The sequence below is a fragment of the Chinchilla lanigera genome, unplaced genomic scaffold (assembly GCF_000276665.1).
Source record: "Chinchilla lanigera isolate Chin_1 unplaced genomic scaffold, ChiLan1.0 scaffold00017, whole genome shotgun sequence".
Lineage (NCBI taxonomy): Eukaryota > Metazoa > Chordata > Mammalia > Rodentia > Chinchillidae > Chinchilla > Chinchilla lanigera.
Window position 1 is genome coordinate 17,954,608 of NW_004955418.1, and position 12,689 is coordinate 17,967,296.

Below are 12,689 nucleotides of genomic sequence, written 5' to 3' on the forward strand. Positions count from 1 at the left end.
GAATCCCACTTAGCAAAAGTATAATGTACACCCTCTGGTATGTGTAATATGATGCTGCTTTGAAGAAACTTACTGTCATGAAGCATGCCACAGGGTAAGCCTTCAGTTATGGTTCTTAAGGAATACAGCAATGTATTTAGCTAACCTGCTGAAATAGTCATCACTTGTTATAAGGGCTATTAGGTTTTGCAGTAGCTCTAGTATTTTTCTGTATTGAATTTTACACGCTACTTTAAATACCATGATGATGAAGTGATAGAATTTACTAATCAATTGATTGACCAATGATTAAACTCCAGTAAAATTCTTGTCACTTTAAGTTTAAAACAATATACTCAGGGAACCTTATCAAATATACTGAGATGGAAATTACTGTGGACATAAAAATAAATTTATAATACTTTTGCAGAAATTTTCTTTTCATTTCATTTGAAAGCCTCACAGTATTTTAGAATTCCACTTAGCAATTTAAAATTTTAATTATATTTTTAGGAAAGCAAAATGAGAGTTAAAACGTTGTGAATTAGAAATTTTAAGCAACATAATTGTCAGCTTTTTCTGAGGGAGTTTTTCTTTATAAAGAATGCATTTTTATACCACTAATAAAATTTAATTTTGTGCTGAAGTGTCTGAGGAATAAGAGTACAAATAGTAAATATGTATTTTCTTATATATTTTTTAAACAAAAAAGTTCAATGAGCAATTATTTAATTGTTAGGTAGAGGATTTTCCTTGATAAACAACCATGTAATAGAAAGTTGAAAACTATCTCATAAATTAGAGCGATGTCTTTAGCTTTTGGTTTTGCTCTTGAAAATGATTTATCAGAATTTTTATTTGGGAAGGGGGTGGGGATTTAGCTCAGCGGCACAGTGCCTGCTTGGCAAGCGCAAGGTCATGAGTTCGATTCCCGTTACTGGAAAAAAAACAAAAAAAGAACACATAAGGGAATGGCTTCCCTTCCCTAGGATCAGAAAAACAGCAAATTGAAATTTTAAATGGTAAAATTTTAACGTATGTTATATGCTTCCTAGGCTTCATGCTTCTCCAAGGTCGAGTCATGCTTTTCGGGGATATCAATTCCTCTTCTGTCAGAGTATGTAGCACTTTGAGAGAATGATTACATCGTTAAAACTTGAGAAAGATTACACTGATTTTAGTGGCTTTGATGGTAGGTGCCTTTAACACTCTTCAGGTTCAGGTGAATTGACATGTGAAGAGAAAGCTTGTTGGTTTTAACTCAAGCTATCTTGACTCCGAAGGGAAAACAGCTCATAACTACAAATGTTTATAGAAGACTTTTAAAGTGTAAGATGTTATTTTCGATACTGACTTTAAGGATTTAGGGCAGTCATTTTAATTACCTTGCTGAGTCCCCTGGTCTTACAGGTAGCTTACATGTGGCGTCAAAGGAATAAATATTTGGCAATTTCCCCGTTGCCATCAGGTGACCTTTCCTGCTAGTGATATTTGAATGAAGTGTGACTAACATGCTTTCCTTTGCCTGTTGCCTGGAGAATGACTCCCAGTGAAACATCCTGGCTTCTGGTGATATTCACCTATAACATAACAACAGCAAACCAGCAAATACATAATATTTAACATGTTCCAGACATTGTTTTTAAGTGGTTTCAATGTGTTCACTCACTAAATCCCTCTAACAGTTTTGTGTGATCAGTGTATCTTCACTCAGCAGATGAGGAAACTGGGACATGGAGAAATCCAAGTCGCACACCTAGTTAGTGGCAAAGCAGCACTGGATCCAGGCAGCTGGCTTCCACGTGCTTCCACCCTTGACCCACATGGCCACCACACATAGCCACAGAACGGTCACCAAGGAGGTGTACTGCACAATGCAGGGAGAGATTCCGAACCTTAGCAGTGGTTACTTTTGGCAGTGCATTGTGTGCTTTTGAACCTTGTTAAAAAGTGCTTAATGATAACCGAGGATTGGATATAGAGAAAATTTAACAAAGGTCTGCTACCGCTACCAAGTGACGGTTGACTTAAGATGAGTGGGTCAATTTGATTTCTCTTATCTTGTAGTCACATTTTTCAATCTTTTAGGTAATACAAGGTATAGTATGGCAGAAGAGTGTTCTGTGTGTATGTAGATGGATCAAAATGCCATTTCATGACTGCTTTAAAAGAGGTGACCTCAACAGAAATATGCTCCTTCTTGGTAATCTTTGCTCACCTAACACTGGTACTATGCACTGTTTTTGTAGTAATGACATCTACACTACAGCACTCAGATTTGTTTGATGTTTTTTTTCTTCACTAGACTTAAACCCTGTTCTAATTAGATATAGTAGAGCCATGTTTATGTGTTTTTGCCCTGGTTGTTTTCAACCCAGGAGCCTGTCCAAGAATGACGCTGGGCTAGCCTGGAGATATCAGTGAGCTCCACTGAAGATTGCAGTCCCAGCAACAGCTATCATTAGGCGGTCCTTGGAGTCTCCGTGGGGTGGGGTGGTGGTGGCACACTGGGGTGAGTGGTGGAGTATGACTGTGTCCAACAAGGCTTCTTCTAAATTGAGACGTGTCCCCAGGGATCTGGTTAAAACTGCAATTCTGGTTGAGGCTGGGCTGGGGCTTGAGATCCTGCATTTCCAACAGGAGTCTCACTACAGCTGTGGGTCTTTGGACAACTTTCTTGAGTAACAAGGATACTGAACAAAATGGGGCTAGAGAAGGCAAGAGAATTTGAGTATAAAACAGTTTGTCCTTCTATTATAGGCTTAGAAGGAGATATGATTCTAGAATATTGATAAACTATTTCATCAGGAAGCCCATAGCAATCAGCAGGAATAATCTTATTCAAATACAGACCTGATTATGTCACTCTCCAAAAACCTCAAGTGGCTCTCACTGCTTATAGATAAGGCCCTAATCCTTGAGAGAATAGTAAGGCCCTGTACTGTAAAGTCACTTTCCTCATTGCTGGGACAAAGTCCCTCACTACCACTATATAAAGGAGGAGAGGTACATGAATAATTGAAAGTTTGTAAATAAATGCCAGGTCCTTGTAGTTATTGTTAGCCTTTTATATAATTAAGTGAAATTTTATTAAACTGAATTTCAATTCAGATTTCAGTTTTATCTTTGTCACTTTTCATAGTGAACTAGGGTGTGACATTCAGATTTAGTGTTTCCTTGAAATTATTTTTATGTGAGGCTCCATCTCTTTTTTCAGTGTTTATTGGCTAGGGTTAAGGTTTGAGTCTTTGTTCCATATGTTTGTATGTGCTGCTCTTTCTACTCTTGCATTTTCTATCTATATAAACTGAATCATTCTCTCCCTTTGGATGGTGGATGCTGCTAGTAGCTGGTTCATGCAGTATCTCTGAGCTCATAACACACTCTCCCAAGAAACTGCTGCCAAACCCACCTTGATGAGTCAGCAGTAGATTGGAATTAACAACATTCTGGTAGAAAGTAAAAATTTAGAAGCCTTTGAAAGCAAAGTAGTAATGTAAACGAGCTGGCATAAACCTTTGTGAGCAGTAAGTGCAGTCTCTTTGTGAGTAGGTCATTGAGCTCCTTCCCTTAGATTATCCTTCTTTTGGAGCACTAAATTCAAATTTTAAAATAGTAGATGCAGTGAAAGGGGCCCTTCACTGTTACTGAAAAGATGATCTGTTTTCACATCTTATATATGATTTTATAATGTATAAAATATTGACAGAGAGGAAAGTAGATGAAATTTAAAGTAGTTGCTTGACTGTGGCTTTAGTGGTGGTAAAAACTGTACCAAGGAATATGGCTCTAACTGTGTGACTTTCCTGAATTAAAAAGATCTCCATTCCTCAAGTCCCACTCCCTGAACCACAAAAAGAGCCGAAATCCCTAGGACTTTGTTGCCTCGGCAAAGCCTGACTTCAACAGGGCAAGATCAGGACAGAATGCAAACACCTGCAGTCAGGTAGACCCCAAAGGAGGAAAGACAACTGCATAATCCAGTGGTTTCTGGTTTATCTCCAGAAACTCACCACTCAAGTGACAGATCATTCCTCCTCCTTTAGCAAGGAGAATGAGGAATGAGGAGGGGCCAGCAGTGTGACTCATGTTACTAAGGAGGACAATAAGAGGGTTCAGGCCTGGAATAGAGGTTGGTCTAATTGGGAAGTTGCCTCTTTGGTACAGTTGATTGAAGGAGGCAAAGTGGATGATATTTGTTTGAACAATGCATATTTGAGGAAGAGCTAAAGCTCATTGATTCTTTTCTTTTATCCTACTAAAGACCTCATAAGAATGCTTCTAGCGGGGGGATATTATATTAGAAAAACCAATATCTAGTCTAGGAGGCAGAGGGAGAGAAGAAGGAAAAGGGCTAGAACTATATTTGGAGAGGGAAGAAAGGTAATGTGTGGAAGGAAACAAAATGGCTTTCCTCACACAATGCAAGGTTTATGGCTAAGTCATCTGTAATAAAAGAAAAATCATCAAGAGATAAAGATACAAATTTATATGATGTAAATTTTACATTATAAAAGACCCTTCAGAAATGAGGACCCCCCACTAAATAAGGAGACCTGTGTGTTTTATGCCTAGGTTTGATGAAGAGTGGACAGTTGGAAAGAAGTATGATTGGAAAAAGGAGTATGAACTAATGGCCATATCCTAGTGGGAATTTAGCTAAGCCTTTTTGGTCAGGTTTTATTATGTTGTTTCAGGGATTAAAACTTTTCTCCTGACACAATTTTCTTTCATTGCTGAGTCAAAATACCTGATACCCATGGTTAAAGAGGGAAAGATTTATTCAGCTCACAGTTTGTAGAGGTTTCAGTACATAATCAGCTGGCTCCAAGGCAGAGAGGTGTGCAGAGGGGCAACCATTAATGGCAGCAGGAAACAACAATGGCAGTAAGAATGAAAGGGGGGAAACAAGCCCATTCTTCCCATTTTATCTTATCCAGTCTGCTGGAATTAGGGTGGTGCCATTCAGATCAGTAGATTGATCTGGCAGTCACTCACCCTTAATCCCAAAACCCTTAATCCCAGCACTGTACAATGAATTAATCACAAGCTATAAATTCAGCTACCTCCCCAAAAGCCCATCTAAAACTCTATAAGGCTTTGGGAACATATCTAGAACAAAACCATAACATTCTAGCACTGGCCCCCAAAAGACCCATGCACATCCCTTTATGCAAAAGGCATTTAGTTCATCTCCAAGAGTTGTCAGATTTTCTAACAGTTTCATCATTGCTGAAAAGTCCAAGTCCAACATCTCCTCTGAGATGTATGACAAACTCTTAGCTGTGCACTCCTGTACAAATGAAAAGAAAGTTAAATACTTCCAACATTCAATGACACAAGATAAACATTTCCATTCCAAAAGTCACAAAGAGGAGGATACAAAAGAATGGCACCAAAGCAAGTCCAAAATCCAGCAGGACAAACATTAAGTCCTGTAGTCCCATGTTCAGCATCTGGGGAAGTCTATGGCAAGATGTGAACTCCAAAGTGTTTGGGAAGATCCACACCTACAGCACCTCTACTGCTTGTAGCTCCCATGGCTCCTCTCTTAGCCTGCTTTGCTTCCTCCTTGTAGCTTTCCTTAGATGATCCATGTTTCTGGCTTTTCCAAATTTCTGGGGTCTCTTCTGCACCTTTAGCTTCACACTCACAGCTTCATAAACTGCCCTCTCAGGGGCACACTGCCTGATTCCCAGGCTTTCTTCTGAAATCTGGGTGGAAGCCTTCTTAACCCGACAACTGTTGCATTCATCATGCTCCTAAAGCCAATGCCATATGGGTGATGCAAAGGTCTGCTGCCAGCTGGAGCAATAGTCAGGCTTCTCTCTCTCTTGGCTGTTGTGGTCAAGTGCCTGGATCACTGAGCACTATGAATTTAATTCTGAAGAAAAATTCTGTATGGGATTGCCATTTTTGAACATGGTATATCCATTGCCATCCTGGAACATGGTGCTCTGGGGATTTCTTCTTAAAACAAAGTCTTTCACTTTCGCAGTTTTGAGGCTTCAAATGGTGGGATCCTGCTGCTTCTTGTGATGCACTCAGGCCATCTTTTCTCTTGCCCTGTTCCTTCTCAACAATCAAGATTTCCTCTGCTCTATCTTTGCAGTCCACAGTTTTACTGGAGCTTCCTTTCTGGCCAAACTCAAAGTGTTTTAAATCATTCTCCTGGGCTCTCTGTTCTTGATTCTCAGCATAAATCTGGCCAACAGTAGCCATGCCATCACCTCAATATTCAACTGCCTTGAAATTTCTTCTGCCACTTTAAGTAGTCCACTGCACTTAATCTGTCTCAGGCAAAGTCTCTGGACATGAGCAAAATAGGGAAAAACTTTCTGCCAAGCCATAACACATACTGTCTGGAGTCCAATAGCAAATGCAATCCTTCTTCTCAGCAGAAATCTCCCAAGCCTGAACTTTACTGACCAGATTTCTATCAGACTTCTGAGCTCTGACCAGAGTCTCCCAAACAGAACAGCCTAAGGCATTCCAGCTCTACTTTTTTAGCTGGCATCTCCAAACCTTTCCAACCTCTTCCCACAAGCCATTCCCAAAGCCTCCTGAAGCACATGGTCAGGTATAGTCACAGCAACAGCCCCCCTCCCGGTACTGAATTCTATTTTAGTAACTTTTCTCTAGTTGCTGAAACACAATACTCAACACCTGAAGTTAAAGAATGAAAGGTTTATTTAGCTCACAGTTTGTAGAGGTTTCAGTCTATAATTAGCTGGCTACAAGGCAGGGTGGTGTGGCCAAAGGGCAACCATTCATGGTAGCAGAAGACAGCAAAAGCAATAAGAGCAAAAAGGGAGAGCAAGCCTCTTTTTGTCTTATCCTACCTGCTGGAGTTAGGGTGGTGCCAATCCAGTTGTTTAACTGATCTAGCCATCAGTCACACCTAATCCCACCATTGTACTATGAATCAATCACAAACTCTAAATTCAGCTACCTCTGAAAAAGGCCCATCTAAAACTATATTAGGCTTTGGGAGAACATCTATACCAAAACCATAACATGAGACTTATGTGATTTATGCCTAGGTTTGATGAAGAGTGGACAGTTTCATATAGAAGCATGATTGGACAAAGGGGTGTCACCAAATGCTATAGCCATAATCTAATGAGAATGTCACAGGCCTATCTGATCAGGGTTTTTTTCTGTGTCTTCAGGGATTAGAACTTCTCTCCTGGCACAGGCAGGGCACCTGTAGAGAGGAAATTATGTTGTCCTTTAAAGAAAAGTCACAGAATTCTTTATGGCCTATTACAGGGGAAAGGGGCCAGGAGGAGATCTCTTGTTTTCTTAGATGTCAAGGTGCCATGTTTTATTGAGTCCTGAACCTCATCAAGACTAATTTGTGAAGCAGGTCAAAATAATAAAACTAGAGCTGAGTCTTCTTAAAAAGAAGAAGGGAATATCAGAATGATAGATAGCCCCAGATATCCCAATATATAAGAAAATTAAAAGCTAAAGCAAAACACTGTGAAAGAGCCTTTGGCAAAGGTATTTGTTTTCACCAGGTTTGGGGGCATAGAATTTAGAAACATCTAAAATCTGCTGAGGTCACTCTCCAACCAGATCTTACTAGATGACAAATGAGGTTACAAGTAGAAATTAATTTGAATATTGGAGGTAAGAAGAAAAAATAAGCCTGGATAAGTAAAGTGGATGTTTATGGAGGATTTTAGAAGGCAATCAGAGTAGACTAGTTTTAACATAGTTTCTGGAGAGAATTTTGATTAAATGAAGAGATAAAGTAAACCTAAACTATAGTAACAGTGCTAGAAACAGAGAAAAAAGGACACCATAGAAGGAAAAGTGCAAGATCAGAGCCACAGGGGGTTCACTTGGACCCTTCTTCATAAAAGGGGTCTTTGAGATCATAGGAAAAGAGAATTGCTGAGCTGGGGTGAAGCATTGAAGCAGGAAGAAGGCAAGGCCATGGGTCCAGGACAGCTTCCAGAGGCCAAATGTGCTCATTCTCATTTCTGTAAATACACTTTTCCCCAACACTTTCCCAAACCTTCACTTTCACATTGTCTATGCTTCTTTTGTGCTACATGAGCAGAGTTCAGTCACTGAGACAAACACCACACACTGCCCAAAAAGTAAAGTATGGATTCATTATCTGGCACTTTGCAGATAATGTTTGTCAGGCCAAGTTCTAGATGATAGAGAGAAAGAGCTTACCAGAAAAGATATGCAATAGATATACCTTAATACCCAGAGAGCATGGCTAGGAAGAAGTCAGGAGCAAAGAGGACTTCAAAGTAGTTGGTGAAGTTCTTGTTTTTGCAGCACATGTACTAAAAAAAGTCAGTGAAAAATGATTCAGTGACTATGTAGAGGATGAGGCTTGGGACAAAAAAAGGCTTTGAATGTTATGATCAGAATGTAATTCTAGATCAATCAAAACAGAACCAAAAAATTCTCAAGAGATTTATTTCCTTCTCCCTCATGCCCTTCTTCTTCTTCTTCTTTTTTTTTTTTTTCTTTTTTTTGGTCTTTTTGAGACAGGGTCTCATTAAACAGTTCAGGCTGGCCTTTAGCTCACTTTGTAGCCCAGCCTGGTCTCAAACTCTCAATGATCCACCTCCCTCAGCCTCCCAAGTGCTGGGATTACAGGTGTGCACCATCACGCCTGGCACACCCTTCTTTTTTTTATTCTCTAATTTTATAATATTAATCAGTTAGTACTAGTCTAGGTTCTGTTAGAAGATACCTAAAGACAGTTGATAGGTATAAAAATGTACATCATACTCCAGGCGTGGTAGTACTCACCTGCAGTCCTAGTACCCTGGGAGCCTGAGTTAGGAGAATCACAAGTTTGAGCCCAGCCTGGCCAATTTAACAACTTAGTGAGACTCTGTCTTAGAGACAAATAAATAAACAAATGAATAGAACTAGGAATACTCAAGAATATCACTCAATAATAAGGCCCTGGGTTCAAATACCTAGTACTACAATAAGAATCATAAAAAGCCATATAATAAAATATTGCTAGGGATACAATTAAATAAATATGTAAACACATAGAATGCCCCACAAAATTGAAATTATGGTTTTATTACATTAAAACCATTTATTTATTACATTAAAACCATTTATTACAATAAAACCATATTATGGTTTTATTACATTAAAACCATAATAAAATACACTACCATGTAAGAAATGCCTGGTCTGAAATAAGTGCATTGTATTCAAAGTTTTCCAAGCACACTTTGAAAACTTTGAGATTATATTGTCATACAAGCAGCTCAGGAACATATATTGTTTCTGTATCCTTGGGACAAGTTACTTAATTTCTTTCCATTTTACCTTATTTATTTGTAAAATTGGAATAACAACTCATTGCATAGGATATTTCAAAGATGAAATAAGATGCAAAGCAGTTTATGGAATGTTGAGCATACATTAAATACTTTGTGAATAGTAACTTCATTTTTATGGAACTGATCTAAGTCCCGATTCATGAATTCAGAGAGACACGAGAGATATCAAAGTCATGTATGGTCTTCAGGCCACATTGATGGGATCGTGAGCCCCATGCTACTCAGCACATAACCCTAGATATTCTCGGGAACCCCACTCTTACCCTTGGGTGATGCAGAGGTCCCTGGGGGGCTTATTGATCACGGTCACCTGATCACCTAGGTGACTGCAGAGGTACTCTTTATCCTGTCTTTGGGCCCCTGCAATGGCAGCAGGACCTGCAATGGCAGCCAGGAGCCTGTGTTGGGAACTTCTCTCCTTGCCTTATCACGACAAGGCTTCTCCATGCAGCCAGCAAGGAAGCAGGTGCTGTTCCCTGCCCGCCGTGGTGTTTCTGTCCCCAGCTTCCCAGCTCTTCCTTCTGAACCATCCAAATTCTCGCTGCCAGGACACATAGGACTCCCCTGGAAATCACATGGTCACGCCAGTGTTTTGCTTTTTATGGCCTACAAGAATGGCTGTTTTATGTAGTTCAAGCAAATAACTATTCAGATTTAGGTTCTCTTCTTTCTTAAGTCTAGAAAGGCAACTGATTTTAGTTTTTTTGTGTTTTGAAAGTAGCAGAAATCCCTGAGGTAAGTAAACAGAAATAGACTCTTTTAGTCTAAGGCAAAAGAAAATAGAGGGAGAAAAATAGAAAATAAAACCACTTCTCAAAGGCTTGCCTGAGCCTCTTTTCTGTGTTCCCTGAAAAAAAAAAAAAAGTTAAATACCACAGGGTCTTATACTTAAAGCACTTAGCTTAGGTGATAAATTAATTTATCATCCAGACTAAGACACTGTGATGGTTCCAGTGAAGTGTCAACTTGATTGACTTTGAGATTCTGCACGGGGATTGATAGAACACAGTTTTGGGTGTGTCTGGCTGGGCCATGGAGGTGTGACCTTGGGGGCTATTTGTGGTCCTTGGCCTCTTCCTCTTGGGTGCTATTCCCCTGCCCTGCTTCTGGACCACCAAGAGCTAAGCAAGCTAAGCTTGCTGCCACAGCAACCTTTCTCATGAGGTCCCTGCCTTGGAGCCAGCTGAACATGGACTGAATCCCCTAAAACCAGGAGCTAAATTAAACCCATTCTCATGTAAACTTGAGGTTTTGCATATTATGTCCAGTTAATACAGACAGTTTTAAGAGTGAAAGTGGATACTACTAGTTCTTCATAAGCCAGGACCGCTCCAGAGAAATCAGGATGTATGGTTACTGTACTTACTCTTGAATTGCTGTAATGATTGTTTCCTTATCATCCCCTGCCCCAGCAAACACAGACATAGGCACACAGTCAATGAATCCCTGGAAGGTGAAAGCTATAGCATGTAGTATAATGTCTGACACCTCCTAAGCAGCCAATCAATCAGTTAGTTAATAGGTTAAAGCATGGGCATTTTATTGGAGGAGAATGTCCTAGAGTGGCATTATTTTTTGTTTGCATAGGCCAGAGACAGACAGAGACAGAGAAAGAAGAGTACTTTTAAAAAACTTTTATTTTTTTTGTATTGGGAATTGAACTCAGGACCTCATGCTTGCCAGGCAGGGGCTGTACCACTGAGCTATACCCCCAGCCTGGGCACATTTAAAAGAAGTAGTAAATAAACACTTTTGGGTGGAATAGACGTTTGGGGACCAGAACATAATTTTGAAAAAGAATGCAGAAATTCCTGATCATTAGGCTAAGGAGTCTTTAACAAAGCAAAGAATGGGCAGGCTTTCACATTAGGATGCCATGAAGGATAACTGATCATTGTATGTGAATTGGAGAGAGGAGAAGGTAGAGAATTGCAGAGGGTATTTGTATAAAAATGAAATTATGGGCTCCTGTATGAGAAGCATTTGCTATCTAAAGTTTTACACTTGATCATAGATTACAATTGCAGAGTCCAAGTGAGGGAAATCCAAATCAGCCTGGTTTAATGTAAAAGAGATATGAATCAGCTCAGCTGACTGAAATCCATAGGCAGAACTGGGGTCCTCAAAGAGTGTGATCTCATCAGGATCTTCTCTCCAGCTCTTGTTTCTGCTTCTTGCTGTATCCGATCTATTCTTAGTCAAGTTCTTTCCAAAATGGCATCAGCAACTTTCAGCCTACTTTCTACCAGCTCAGCAAACCTAGCAAAAGAGAACACTGCTGTACCAACTATTCCAGCAAAAATCCTGAAGAAGTTAATCACTGGTTACCTGCTCACCCTGGAGCTGATCATGTTGATGGGAGGCTTCAGGCTGTGGTACACCATGCCTTGGTCATGTGCACAGCTTAAGCAAAGCAATCAGCTTTGTCCCACCTAAATAAACTGGAGGGAGTGGTATAGGGTGGAGCAGGTCAGAGTAGCCCAAGGACGGTGCAGGGGACAGGGATAGCTCATTAGAGAAAAGCAACTTGTTTGAAATAGTTGTTAGGAAGCAAAACTAATAATTGCTTTCTTGCATAAAATCTTTGGCACCAGTTGTTAGGTTTTAGAGAATCATGAGCTCCTCTACATCGTTAAAGTCAAATCCCAGGAGTAAAATTATTGAGAGGAAACATAAAGGTGATGAGCTTCCAAATGAACAGGAATAAAGAAATGTACTCATTCCAAGGCTCTAGGTTGTCTTTATATGAGATATTTAAAATACACAAGATGAGTTGATATTCACATTAATCCAATAAATATTTTTGCTTGTTATGATGATGTTTAATATTCAGATAAGATAGCAATGATTAATTCACCTTGCAATCCATCACTGAGATGCAATAGTGTATGAACTTCTGAATACTGATCTTGAAGGACGCCACAGTGGAGCCAGAGAAGGGCTGAAAAGGGTATTAAAATGGCCCCAGTTTTGTGAAATTCCTTATATAATCTTATCAAGGAACTAATTCAGAGAGAAATCTCTATTCTAAAATGATAGTGTCATGAGTTTGAGAAACATTCATAAATTTATTTGCAGAATTGATAGCATAATTACGAGAACACAACAAATGTGATTTTTCTCACCACACAAGTTTAGTTTTCTGAGTTTTCTGAATTTTTAAAAATAATCTCTAGAATGAATGTTTATTATTTCTTAAAATAAAACAAGCATACAAATAAATAAAGAAACAAGTTTTTCTTAAGAGAAGAAGGAATTTTAACGTGCAGAAAAGCTAGCACTCCACTTGGAAGCAATGTCATTGTGATCTTTCTCACATTTTTCATTTTACTCTTTTATAAATTTTTCTGGGTATCTCAGAAGGAATAATGA

At 39.3% G+C, this 12,689-nt stretch overlaps 1 protein-coding gene across 8 annotated transcripts in view; it reads left to right on the forward strand.

Annotated features, from left to right (window-relative positions):
• Nucleotides 1–12,689, forward strand: part of Kiaa0825 (KIAA0825 ortholog) — a 384,762-nt gene that overhangs the window by 135,967 nt on the left and 236,106 nt on the right. The window lies entirely within an intron of this gene.